Here is a 14,138-nt window from a genome sequence, read left to right as displayed (position 1 = left end):
CAGTAAGTGCTTAAAAGCAGCGCAAGCCTCGCAAGCCTCCGTTGCTAGTTCTAAAGTGACATTTTCGAACTAGCAACGGAGGCTTGAGCTCTATCAAAGCAAGATACACTTGATCAATACAACAGTTTCTATATTATCTGATATATCTGTGGAAAACACCCTTGCGCTCCGCCTCTCACACTCCCACACTCGTGGACACACATACATTATACGTGTCCTGCATCTCAGTGGAGTTGTAAACAGTTGTTAAGGTTTACAACAGAGAAGCTATGTACAAAAATGTCGACACTCGCTGCTGCTGAGAAGTACTTAAACTTGCATCTTGGCAGTTTTGAAGTGATGCTGCTTCTGACGAGAGCTGCAGCAAAAAAGGTAATCCCAGAAGCGATCTCTCTCAGTTTCTGAGTTTCTTTCTTTGATCCCTCAAATAAAAACTCACACGCACAAATGCACTACCTTATTACTCCAGCAAGTCCTCGAGTAAAGCAGTGCAAGCCTCGCAATCCTCCGTTGCTAGTTCTGAAGTGACGTTTTCGAACCAGCAACGAAGGCTTGAGCTGTATCAGAGCAAGACGCTGAATCCGTGGCGGAAGAAAGTATTTCCACTCACAAGAGTGTTTTAGGGATGAAAATCAGAAAATGACTCTGCTGCACATCGTGACCGCATTGCCACCTCGGGTGTGAATTATTTTTCAACAATTCAATGGTCTGTTGTGAATTATTCCTTACACACACATGCACACACACACACACACACACACACACATACATATATACATATATATATATATATATATATATATATATATATATATATATAAAAAGTAAATACAACTTTCCTCCTCAGATTCCGAGCCATCATCAACACACTTATTAAAACTGGACCAACTATTCTTATATTTGGCCAGCTTATAGTGGTGAGTATTCACATTGTGAAGACAGACCAAGTTTCATCGATGTAGACAAGCATCGAAGAGGCAATCATTTAAAATGAAATACAAATGGAAAACGTGGTAGGTCCAGAGACATGGGTCAGGCTGTCATCGTCTCAGTGGGGGCCTGTGTATTTTGTATCATACCTGGCCTCAAGGATACCTCTTGGTCTCAAAGAGGGGGATGCAATTTGTGATTTATGACTGCATTTAGCTCCTGGTGCACTTCATCATGCTGCCAGCTGTCTCCCACCATGTTGCTAACAAGTTGCTAATTAAGGACTACAACTGTTTTCCATTTCATCAGCCACGCACACACACATGCTTGTGGTAGTTGTAGTCCTTATTTAGCAACTTGATTGCAACATAATATTTTTAACTTGGTAGTTTCAAAATTCACATGATGACTGTGTGTAATTTATGTTGTAGAAAAAAACATTCAAGTAATGTTTACCAAAGACCTTATTTTACTCAAAAAATCGCAAATCCCCATTTTAGAAACCCCTAGGAAATTCCAGAGGGAACTCATGGCGAATTATCTTGCGGATACGCCAATAAATTGACATCATGGCTGAACAGCTCTATGTGTCTGGGTCATATTTCATGTTTTTCTATATTAAAATTTAAGGGATAATTAAAGGCAGTACAATACTACTATGATGTATAAATTGAAATATAATCTTTAAACAATACAGTATATATTTTATTTGTATTTTTTATTGTGCATTACAGTAATGAGTATGTGCTTAAAATGTCATGTCACTACAATCTTAACACTCCCAAAAAAATAGGATTCAGTTTCCTTATGTATATCAATTCTTGTTTTCTCTTTTGATTTGGGGATGAAATATGAACACAAATGTTCTTAACTGTGGGATTCACCCATAAAACTGTGTTTTTGTTATAAATATAATGAATATAATCTATTCACATTTATTATAAATCCACACTCCTGTCCCCTACAGGTTGTATATTACATATTTGCCATGGTTGCCATGGAATTATTTAAAGGCAAAGTTCAGTTTTTTGAACCTAACTCTACCAGCCCTGACCGAGAGTACTGTGCAAATCCTCTCCTGAAAGGCACCACTTTTGCTAAACTCAACTACTGCAAGAACAACTTCAACAATGTCATCTCTTCCTACATTGTCTTGCTGGAGCTCACTATGGTTAATCAGTGGCATGATATCTTTTACAACTATAAATCAAAAATGTGTGGTAATGCTCAGGGGCGCAACTACGTATTTCCGAGCGGGTATGCAAAACTACATTTTGTACCCCATGTATCTGTCAAGCAAGGGGTGGGGGGAGTGTCATCCATTATAAGTGTTGAGCAGGGTGGGGGGGTGATGTTGGAGGGGTCCAGGAGGCTGATTGCACCACCTTTAGTGAGCCGCTGGCGCCCCCCTTTAAATGGCGCCCCTATGCATTGCATACCTTGCATATATGGTTTTTGTGCCTCTGTTTATGCTCCCAGAATAATGCTTACTGAGGCGATAGGAAACCGCACACTGAGGTTTTTGCAAGTTCATCTAAAGGAAACCAACTGCAATGCATTGCTTTTCCCTTAACTCATTTCCACTGATGACCAGCGGTTTCACGGCAGTCACACACGTTTCAGCCAGAATGTTTTTCATCCTCTTTCATATTGTGGTGGTCATTATCATAATCAAGTAAGAATGGTGACTTTCCCTCTGAATTTTATTGATGTTTCACTTTGAAAGACAACAAAGCATGCATTACTTTACGTTATATTTTTCATGCGAGTTGTGGACATATTATTATGTATATTTTCCCTCCAGTATTTTTGTTGCGTTTATCTTGGAGGCCTTCTTGGTGGAATACACAGTTGACAAAAGTGATTTGCAGACTTATCTGGAGAAAAAGATTGAGGAGCTGGAACTTAATGTTCAACAGTATGTCAAACATTGTTTGACCAATAGCCATCATCATTAGTTTGTGCTGTGATCGGCTACAGCATTTGAAATAAAAGGCTGGTTTCATGGATGCATTTTTCTACAGTAACCTGTTACTGCTGATAGGACGTTCAATGGAGATCTATTTGGTTTTGTGTTTGTTTAGGGATGTTGTGGACGGTGGTGTTGTAGATGCAATGGAAAGCAGTGACAATGACCTGGGTGACTCAGAATATGGAAAATGGAAACCCTCCCTTATGTTCAAGATTGCTTCAAGAAGTGTGTATTATATTACATGTATACATATATTATATTTATAAACATATTATTCTCTAATTATAAATATATTACATTACATTCAGTGTTGGGTAGATAACTTCAGAACTGCAATCCGTTACTGATCAGTAATGTAATATTAGGTACTCTAATCTGATTATTTTTGGATTACCTTTGTTCTAACTCTATACTGATCTATACTTTTTTGACATAATGTTGCTTAATGCATTTAAGAAAGATGACTTTATGTATCAAAATATGAGAATTTATATGATTTTGTGTGTGTGTGTGTGTGTGGGCAGGTTTAAGTGGTTTATGAGGACTTTTTTTAGGTTATAAACTGGTAATTACAAGGGTATTATGCTATAAATGTGGTTTATATTTCTAGTGTCCCCATAATTTAAATCGCTTAAACATACTAAACGATGTTTTATTGAAAATGTAAAAATGCAGAATGTTTTTTGTGAGGGTTAGGTTTAGGGTTAGGGTTAGGGTTAGGGGACAGAATCTATAGTTTGTACAGTATAAAAATCATTATGTCTACAGAGAGTCCTCATAATGATAGCTGCACCAACGTGTGTGTGTGTGTGTGTGTGTGTGTTTTGCTCACTATTTCTGGCCAAAATGGCAGAATAAGATGGTGTGAATTCTTCTTATTTAGAAGAGGACTTTTTTAAAACATTGGTCTTCCAGGTTTTAGTTTAGTATTTCATAGTACAGCTATACATCAGCAGTGTTTTATAACTTATATCAGTTTTATAACCGTGTAATTATTTGTCCTAAACATTAGTGGTCTAATGTTGGTCAGCGGTAGGCTGATTTACAATAAAAAAAATTTAAGGGGATCAATAAATTATAAGCAGTTTACTGCAGTTGCCTGATTGACATGTAATCATGTAAACCATAAAAAAGTAACTGTTTCTTATGAATAATTAATAATAATAATAATAATTATTATTATTATTCAATATAATGACAAGGACTTGATTTTTGTATTATGTAATCCAGGTTACATAAATGACCCAAAACTGAATATGTTATATTCATCCATTCTTACGCTTCCTTTTTTCCTAATTTATCCTCACGTGAGCTGGATTTTACCCTTATATATGTATATATGAAATAGTTTGTATTTAGGGATCTAGAGTTAAACAAATGTCCATGAAAATAAAATCTGACTAGTCTACCAAAACTGATCAAATACCATTGTATAATTGTAATGCGTTTTGCTTTTCACCGTAGACTACATATCTAGATGTTTGCTTGAATTGCTGCTAGGAATGAAGCTGTTGTTATTTTCCAGGATCTAGAACTGTGGATGGACTTTTGCAGCAAATGTTTGAAGCCAATCTCCGGCCTGAAGACTTCAACGAGGACGTTGAACCAGAGAATATCAACTTCTCAGACCCTGTATTTGACTCTATATAACTTGCCTGAAACAAAGAATTCCTAAAAAAAAAAAATCCTAAAATGATGTAAATATATAAATACTTTTTGCATCAAAGATTTTTTTTATTTTTTTTTTTTTTTATTTTTTTATGTATGAAGGATTATTCACACTTTGGGACCACTAATACTCATCTGTTATTCAGTTGTTGACCATCTCATTTGTAATCAAATGTGTACAGTTTATAGGTTGTTATATGTTTTTTTAATATATATATATATATATATATATATATATATATATATATATATATATATATATATATATATATATATATAAAATTCATATCTTTTTGTTTTATTATATATTTTCTTTTTTGAGATTTTTTTTCAGGGAAAAAAGGGAAATACTCTTGGAGTGATATTCTGTACACATATCTCATATGTGAAACTTAAAAACAATACTTGGAACTAATTTACTCATAAGAGTTCATTTATACATAAGAACTGAAATGCACTCTGATTTGATCCATTCTTTAGTCATAATGTGCTTTCAAATGCGCACCAGCAGAGAGCGAAATACAGCGAGTAAAGCATGAGCATCACTGTGGTGCTGCTCGGAGAGGAAGAGTGATGTGTGGTGCTGATGCTGGGAACCACACGGGCGGGGAGCAAAGCAGCGAGCATCCAGCATCCATAGCAATGGTGGAGAAAAATCAAAAGAGTATATTGACGCATGAAACGAGGTTATGAGCCTCCATTCGTAAGAAAATGAGCAGGTAATAAGCGCTTTATTTTGTAAACATTGCTCTTTTATAATATGGCTGGTGTTGTGGTGACAGGCCATGTCTTATTGGAGGACGGCTGACATTTTAAAACAGGCTCCGTTGGCATGCCAGCTGAATTTAATGCATCCAAAATGACTGCAGAAATGATTAAAGGAAAATGGAGATATTGTATACGTTTACTGATATAAGAAATGCCTCTTGAACCTCTGGTGTCGTTGGGATTTGTAGTTTGGTTGCCCTGCTGTGAGAGCATGCAGTTTTCATTATCGGTCTTTTTAGCATCTTTACTTTGACCCAGTGAACTGTCCAGGGGTTTGTATTCTCTCTCTCTCTCTCTCTCTCTCTCTCTCTCTCTCTCTCTCTCAGTCTCTCTACAGATAGCACGCATATGTCCGTTTTAGATCTTCAAATACACATCTGCTTAACATCTTAAAAAGATCAGATTTATGAACATTCCAAATAATAAACGTCTCAAAGACATCTGCTGAAGGTCTAATAGACATCTGAGAGCAGACGTCTTGCAGATGAGCAAACAACGTAAAATAGACGTCTTCCAGATCTAAACACACTCATCTAATAGATGTCTGTGAGATGTACGTGTGCTGTCAAGGTCTCTCTCTCTCTCTCTCGGTCAGTTCATTAAGACGAATTGCCAGTTTACCGCCCATAGAATGTATACGGGACCTCCGCGTTATGCTATTTTAGGCTAAGCTTGTATGGGTTCACCCATTAGAAGGGCTCTGCTACTACTATGGCGAAGGCACAGCTCATGAATAATAATTAGGTCATGCTGACGTTGCTTCGTAACCTTACTGAGGCGTTCGGGTACGTAACTTGTGTGAACGCCCCTTTTATTGCCTTGCTGGCTGATTATTCAACGTTTACCAGCGCTTGTATATTAGCCAATCAGATGTGTCTACGCTATGCAATGTAATGCATATCCATAAGGGTCCCTTTATCATAGTGGGATTCACGAATTGGCCGAGGTCCGCTTATTTCATGAGCGTCTTGCGTCCTCTACAGGTTGTAAACAGTCACTGCATGGGTGTTTGACGCGCTGCAGTGCGGACCAGCACATAGGATGCGCGACCGGACACTTGCGTTAGGGTGCTGTTATATATTAATCCAAATGTATTCGATGGCTCTGTTACCTGGATAGACTAAAATAATATTTGCAATAACCTTGTACCGTTGTGCCATAAACTGTTTGCGTGATTTTATTTTTATATGCATGCTGCTTACAATTAGTAGACCGCTTCCAGTAGGTGTTTTTGTGATTGTCGGCATTCAGCGCGTTAGCTCTGATTTATCAGTGCGACTAAGAATGTTTTGTTACGTGCATAAATTACATTGTAAAGCCTGACATATTCAGATTCAGTTTATGTCAGTAAGTTGTAAAACCGCTATTAATTTGAGCGAATTTTTGCTCATGTTGCATTAAGAATAAGAAGCCGAAATCGGGCGGTTTATGATTTTAAAGAAGGTCCCAGCTGATGGTTGGTGTCACCGCAAGGTCCCAAATGAAGATTTCAAAACGACGGAAAGGACTGACTTTTCGTAGTCTCTGTGCCAGGTAGGGTAATAGCATCCAGTTGCTTTTAGATATAAATAAAATACAAATAAAAATTAAAGCATGTGAAATAATCTGGAGTGAGGATTGTGATGAAATGTAGCTCTAAATAAATGGTTCTCTTTGTAAATCAGTTTGAACACTGTGTACATTTCCTCCAAACTTTACTCCAATTCTATGATAAAGACCCATGCTTTAAAACATTGGTGCATTAAAAAAAGCATTACATATATTCAATGTCTGTCTTTCTCACTGGCCCATACTGTATGTGTTGTGCTGTATGTGTGTATGATCTGTGTCCATTTCACTGTATTGCACACCAGTATGTCTTTTTGTTTGTTTTTGTTTTGTTTCCTTCAGTTCACAGGGCTTTGGTGATCTCTTTTTGTAATTTCAGGTCAAAGATGCACATTTTTTTGATTCAATAATGCATGTATCACATTTCTCTGGGACATTGAGTGCAAACTGACCTCTGTGACATTCAGCCGTATGGCTTGAGTTTCTTTTGACCCATGCTTGCCTTAAGATGGATGGTGAGTGTCACTATAGTCGAATAACAGAAGAACTACTGATGTACACGGTTTGAGATATTTAGACAGTACCTAGGGCTGCTACAATCCGATTTCTGTACCAAATCCGTGATAACTAGCGTACGGGATGAGAAAACATAACAACTGAATTTTAAAGTAGTAGTTCACCAAAAATGAAACCTCTGTCATGATTTACTCACCATAATATCATTCTAAATCCATATGGCTTTCTTTTTCACTGTGGAACACAAAAGGAGAAATGTTGAAGAATGTACTGGCCACTCTTTTCTGTCTAATGAAAGTGCAAAGGGACTGGGTCTGTCAAGCTTCAGTATGACAAAAACAGCACTCTAAAAGTATCATAAAATTGATCCATATGACTGATGTCACTATACGCATTTTAGCGAAGATTATCAGTAAATAAAGACTTAAACGTAGGTCTGTTCCTCAAACAAAGCTTTTGCATGGTTTCATAAGACTTGGAATATGGTGCACAGATCGTATGGACTACTTTTATGATACTTTAATGGTGCTTTTTGCCATTTTGGCTCTTGAAAGATCTAGTCCCCATTCACTTTTATTGTAAAATTTTTCTTAAAAAAAAAAAGTTACAGTGAGACACTTACAATGGAAGTGAATAGGGCCAATATGTAAATGTTAAAAATACTCACTGTTTCAAAAGTATAGCCACGAGATGTAAACAATATGCAAATTAGCATGATAGTGGGATAAAATCGCTTACTAACTTTTTCTTTATAAAGTTATGTCCAATACAACTTTGTTGCCATGACGATAAAATGCCATAAACCCTAAAAACGACTGCAAAAACTATTTAAACAACTTTACAGCTCAAATAACACACAAGTTTTAACAGAGAAATTGATGTAAATGCTTTTAGAAAATTGATAAGCTTCACTTTTCTGCTTTAAACCCTCCAAAAATTGGCCCCATTCACTTCCATTGTAAGTGCCTCACTGGAACCTTCATTTTAGCTTTTTTTAAAGAAAAGAAGGGACGAGTCAAATTATCAACATTATGCCACATATGCTGTCAGTTGAGCTCAACTTGTATTGAACCTGGAATCGTCCTTCAGCAGATTCCTTCAGAAGTCAACAGTCGTACCGTAACGCACACTCAACGTTTCAAGCGCATTCAAGCTACTTGAAACCAATTGCTTTGAAAAGAATTTGGGAAGTATAACAAATCTCTTCTCTTGTTTTTCTGGCTTGTAGGCTGGCAAAGGAGGGTTTTGGCATCGACTAAATTGGTCAATTGCAAGATATTTGTCAGAGGTGTAAGGTTTTTGAAGAGATTTGTGAACATGGTGAGAGTGTAACACCGTCCTTTATAGATCCCCTCTCCCTTCCTGAAAATGTGGCTGCACTGCACTTTTCAGAGTTTGATCACTAAATGGCTGTTGACGCTTCCCTTCCCTGGGATTCAGAGGAATTTGAATGATACGCTATTATTTGAGGTGACCTGAATGAAATCCCCTCTGCTTTTCGCTCACAGTAACCTCACATCCCATGGGTCCCCTGGAACGAAACTGAGTTTAGCAGAAAGCTCTTATGCAGATAGAGGTGCAAGCTGTGGGATCAAACGCTTAGCTCTTTTGCTAGCATTACAACCTGTACGCTAACAACACACTTAAGACTGTTCGAACCTTTCTTGCTATGCTAGTGAGATGCTTGTATTGGTGAGGGTAGCTAAGATAGCAGCGTATTTAGAAACTATCGAGGATCTCCCTGTGTCCTGTGGTGTATTCCATTTATTTTGGGGATGAAGCAATGGCATTTCCACACACTGGCAGACCTTCACACTTTTATTCAAAGATGATTTTCATTCAGTTCCAAATATGGCCATGATAATACAGGGGATTGGCTGTATTAAAGATAATGATTTGCAGAACTGAGACATCCCTGCTGAATATATATATATATATATATATATATATATATATATATATATATATATATATATATATATATCTTAAACCAGAAAATCTTTTTTTTTTTTTTTTTTTTTTTTTTTTAGAACACTGCAAAAAGTCATTTTCTTTACTAAATATTTTTGACTTGTGTTCCAGTAAAAATGTCTAAACATTCTTAAAACAAGATATAAATTGACTTGAGAAGCAAAATGTCTTGTTTTCAGAGAAAATGTAGTAACGTTTATGCTTATGAGAAGAGAAAACTATTTGCCAGTGGAGTTTATTTTTCTTACCCATTTGGCAAATAGTGTTCCCCTCTGAAACCCTCTAAATTTTGTCAGATTTCTCTGAAAACAAGACTTCCTATCATGTTGGAATTACTTAAATTATGAAATGACAATTCTGAGATGTTCACTGGGATGTCCTGGGACCTCAGAAATTATTTGTTTCTAATGCAAAACAACGGCAAAATAAAAATAATCATAAAATGGCATATCAAACAGAAATATATGTGCATTAACTTTAACTGTTGAAGCCGCTGCCATATTGGTTCTTTTTACATAACGTCACGACTCACAAGTCGCAGCTTTTATAGAATTCTGAGTTTACAACTTGTAATTATGAGTTCTACGAAGACATGAAGTCATGAATAGGTTTATCATCAATATTGTAATATCCATGATGTACAAAATGAACAACATGATGTTTATTCATACACAAAAACGGAACCAAGCCATAAAAGCCATGAAACCTGCAACTACACTGTAAATATATATATATATATATATATATATATATATATATATATATATATATATATATACACACACACCGATCACCGAACATTAAAACCACCTGCCTAATATTGTGTAGGTCCCCCTCGTGCCGCCAAAACAGCACCAACCCGCATCTCAGAATAGCATTCAGACACGATATTCTTCTCACCACAATTGTACAGAGCGGTTATCTGAGTTACTGTAGACTTTGTCAGTTCTGACACCCACAATCATGCTGTGGCCCAAATCACTGAGATACATTTTTCCCCATTTTGATGGTTGATGTGAACATTAACTTAAGCTCCTGACCCGTATCTGCATGATTTCATGCACTGCACTGCTGCCACACGATTGGCTGATTAGATAATCACATGGATGATTGTTGGTGCCAGATGGGCTGGTTTGAGTATTTCTGTAACTGCTGATCTCTCACACGCAACAGTCTCTAGAATTTACTCCGAATGGTGCCAAAAACAAAACACATCCAGTGAGCGGCAGTTCTGTGGATAGAAATGCCTTGTTGATGAGAGAGGTCAACAGAGAATGACCAGACTGGTTTGAACTGACAAAGTCTACAGTTACTCAGATAACCGCTCTGTACAGTTGTGGTGAGAAGAATATCATGTCAGAATGCAATTCTGAGACGCGGGTTGGCGCTGTTCTGGTGGCACAAAGGGACCTACACAATATTAGTCAGGTGGTTTTAATGTTGTGGCTGATTGGTGTATATATATATATATATATAATTGTTAGGCCTACATTTTTTTGGTTTATATGCATTACTTGTATTATTTGCAAGTATTTACATTGATATGTAGAACAAATGTTAAAACAGTACTGTCTCTTTAAGACTACAGAGTTTTGTTTTGGTTGATGAGCACATATAAACGAGAGTGAAGTCGCACATCTTCTTTATTAGAAATGAACGCTTCTGTGAGGAAACAACAGAAAGGATATTTAAAGAGACATTATCAATGACAAATGGATTGCAGAGATCTCGTCTTTGGACACTCATTAAACAGAACGAGTCAAACCAAACTTTTTCTCTCAACGCAGAGTGAAAGGGTCTCAGTGCTGATCGTCCTATTAAATGATAGATCTTGGGATTTTCAGAATAGACGTCGAGTCTATAATTTTTTAATGTTAAATCTATATTTTTGCCGATCCCTAATCCATATTAATTTTAAGTCATGCATTTTGTTTTATAGGTTGAACAAAGCAAAATCCAATTCTTTTTGATTACCCCTTGGCATCTGCTTTTGTACCCCCAGTTGGGAATCAATAGTTTAAAGGATGTTAAGACATTTTTACTGGAAAATAAGACAAAAAATACTCTGTAAGACAATGTATGTTTGCAGTGAAAGGATGAGATGTCATGGTCAGAGGCAAGTTGAAGCGTTCCATGCTTCTCCACGATCTCAAGGCAATAGCTGTACTAATCACAACTATATACTGTAACTAGTTTATGTAAAGGAGCCATTGATAATCAACCACTGCAAGGTGTGGAAATGCTGGCTTTATCAACTTCAGTTTGTCTCAGTGTTCAGAATCCAACGCATAGTGATTAAACTCTCCACTGCTCGCATTCTTTTGCCAACTCATGTGAATTTGGACCAAACGAGATTATAATGCTTAGATTTTCTTTAACAACATAATTTATCTCTGTGACCACCTGTGTTGAGTCTAACTAAACATGCAGGCATCCAGTCTTAGTTACCATTTCTCCTTGTTTACTTCTATGAAGGGTACATCAGTGTTGGTGTCAGTATCTGGGCACATGAGTTGGCAATATTATGCTCTTTCACTCTTCTTGGCTGAACTATGTCGACCTAATGTCATAGTGCAGTTTGTTTCCGGGTTTCTCCATAGAGCACTTTTTAAAGATGCCGCATTGGAGACTGCAGTTCTTGACGGATGCTGTGCTAGGCATGAGTTAGCTACTGAGCGACTGAATCTGATCCGAGCTGGACCCTCTGCATGTTTAACCAACAAACCTCTGGTGCTGCATGCCAAACAGCATGATATTGGGTTCTAATCTGCATCTTTTCTTTAACTTAGTTTATTAAAAGTAAACCTCAAGCATTTAATGCTAGCATTCAGATAATCTATTTTCAGCCATGGTTTCAAGATATGGGATTTGAGGTGATAGTAGGGCAGTGGTAAACAATCAAAGTGCTTGAAAATTAGTAATTTTACTTCCGGTGATGTCACGTAATTACACTTAAAATGGTTGTTGTTCTCCGTCTGCAATGCTCGTTTCAGTAGATTCTTATAGAAAACCGGAACCAGAAAACTGCCCAGCAGCAATAAGAATCATCTTGGTGCCACCTAGTGATTAGTCAGGAAAACTGTGAATATGACAGATGGTTGGTGGGTATGAGGTGACATCAGCCGAAAAGGATAATTGTTTCAGAGGTGGCATCCCGGTCTCATGACAAGTCCTAATACAAGATGGCTAAATAGTAAGAAATCATACGAGTTGGTTCGTACGAAAACGTACAACAAAAATGTTCTCCCATAGAGAAAAATAAACATCGAACTTGAGGAATAAACAATGTTATCAAGTTTAACCCCTGATCCAAACCCTAACTATAACCATGATTTTTATAGGAAAATCACTGTTGTGTACCACGGAAAGAAAGAAAGAAATAAAACATTGGGAATTGGAATAAGACTCTGGGAGTGTGACATCAGTCATTTGTTTTGCATCAATAAATGTTGTACGAGTAACCAAATTCAGTCTGATCTCATGAAATTTACGTGACCATGGCAAACTTTTTGCAAAACCAAAATTACGTGCTGCATTGCATGTTTGGCTGCAGTTTCCCAGTGAAATGTCCAGTGGGGGGCGCCAAAAGCGAGTGAAATGGTGTCGTTGTCAGATGAGGTTTGTAAGGTGAATTTTAGATGAAAGTTTTGTTGAGTAAAACTACCTCCTTAATTTAAAACTTTGGATTAAACCTAACTGATAGTGTCCTAAAAATAAATTAGAGGTGAACAAAACAGCCATCATTAACCTTAACCAGCGCCTAAACCTAACTGATAGTGTTTTAAAAGCAAATTTAACATGAAAGTAAAAACAATTTCTGAAGCAACCATGTGATTTTGTGTCATTTTTCTGTGACTTTGGATTTAAGTTCACTTTAGTTTCGGGCGTCCTTGGCTGGGCTCGAACCGCAGTTTGCCAAGTTTGCATCAGGTGAGCTACAGTACAAGATAATCATGGTGGAGTAAGTGTGTGAATGTAGGTTAAGTCTGTATTACAAGCGTTAAAATGTATCGTTTTTCAAATGATGCGTAATAGTAAAATTGTTTCAATATCTTAACATAGCAGTGTGTGAGTAATAGTATGAAAAATAAGTGTTTATAAAGCTGTTGTACTCGTGATTTGTGTGACAGTAATAAAACGCACATTTGTTTTAGCACCTCTAGTGTTCATTCTACCAGGAAACTGCAGCGAAGCGTAGAAAACTGCTCGTAAAAGTCAGTTCGCAAAAATGTAGTTACAGTAACGTTCATTCAATGAGACTAGGTTGACCAAATTTGTTCACAGACGTTTTCTTTCTTAAAATAAAGTGTTGGATAGGAGGCTAGATAAAATCTGATTCCTGTATTGCACCGATTTGAAATTATGTTTGTCTAAAAGTCGTTCCTTTTCGTACGAGCCAAGTCGTATGACATCTTGCAATTTCGTACTTTCGAGTTGTCATGAGACTCTGTTGGAGGTGGAGCAATTTATTACATTTTAATGAAAGATTACAAAGGCTATGTCTCGTTTGGAAGGCTGCATGCTAGGTAGGACGCGTCCTTTGAAGGCTGCAGTATACGGAGCGTCCTCCTTTAAATAAGCCTCATTTAAACGAGATGGCCTTTGTAGGACAAACGGAAACGGAACGTAACATGGTTGCTATGACAGCACGCCACTCTTTAACAAGCGCGAGCGCTTTGAGTGAGAAGGGAACAAAGTCCCATTAGAAGGGAATGTATGAGGTACATTTTAGGAGAGTTATAATGATGTAGAGAGAAAAGAAAAT

At 37.1% G+C, this 14,138-nt stretch overlaps 1 protein-coding gene across 1 annotated transcript in view; it reads left to right on the top strand.

Moving 5' to 3' along the window:
- Positions 1–5,135: 5,135 nt before the first annotated feature.
- The window catches only part of ttbk1a (tau tubulin kinase 1a), a 44,665-nt gene continuing 35,662 nt past the window's right edge, over positions 5,136–14,138 (top strand). The window contains exon 1 of the mRNA XM_051675466.1: positions 5,136–5,289. The gene's annotated coding sequence lies outside the window, so the exon portion shown is untranslated. The remainder of the gene's footprint in view (positions 5,290–14,138) is intronic.

This window comes from Myxocyprinus asiaticus, chromosome 37 (genome assembly GCF_019703515.2).
Source record: "Myxocyprinus asiaticus isolate MX2 ecotype Aquarium Trade chromosome 37, UBuf_Myxa_2, whole genome shotgun sequence".
NCBI classification, from domain to species: domain Eukaryota; kingdom Metazoa; phylum Chordata; class Actinopteri; order Cypriniformes; family Catostomidae; genus Myxocyprinus; species Myxocyprinus asiaticus.
Note: the sequence above shows the minus strand (reverse complement) of the source record. Positions and strands in the feature narration are given on the sequence as shown.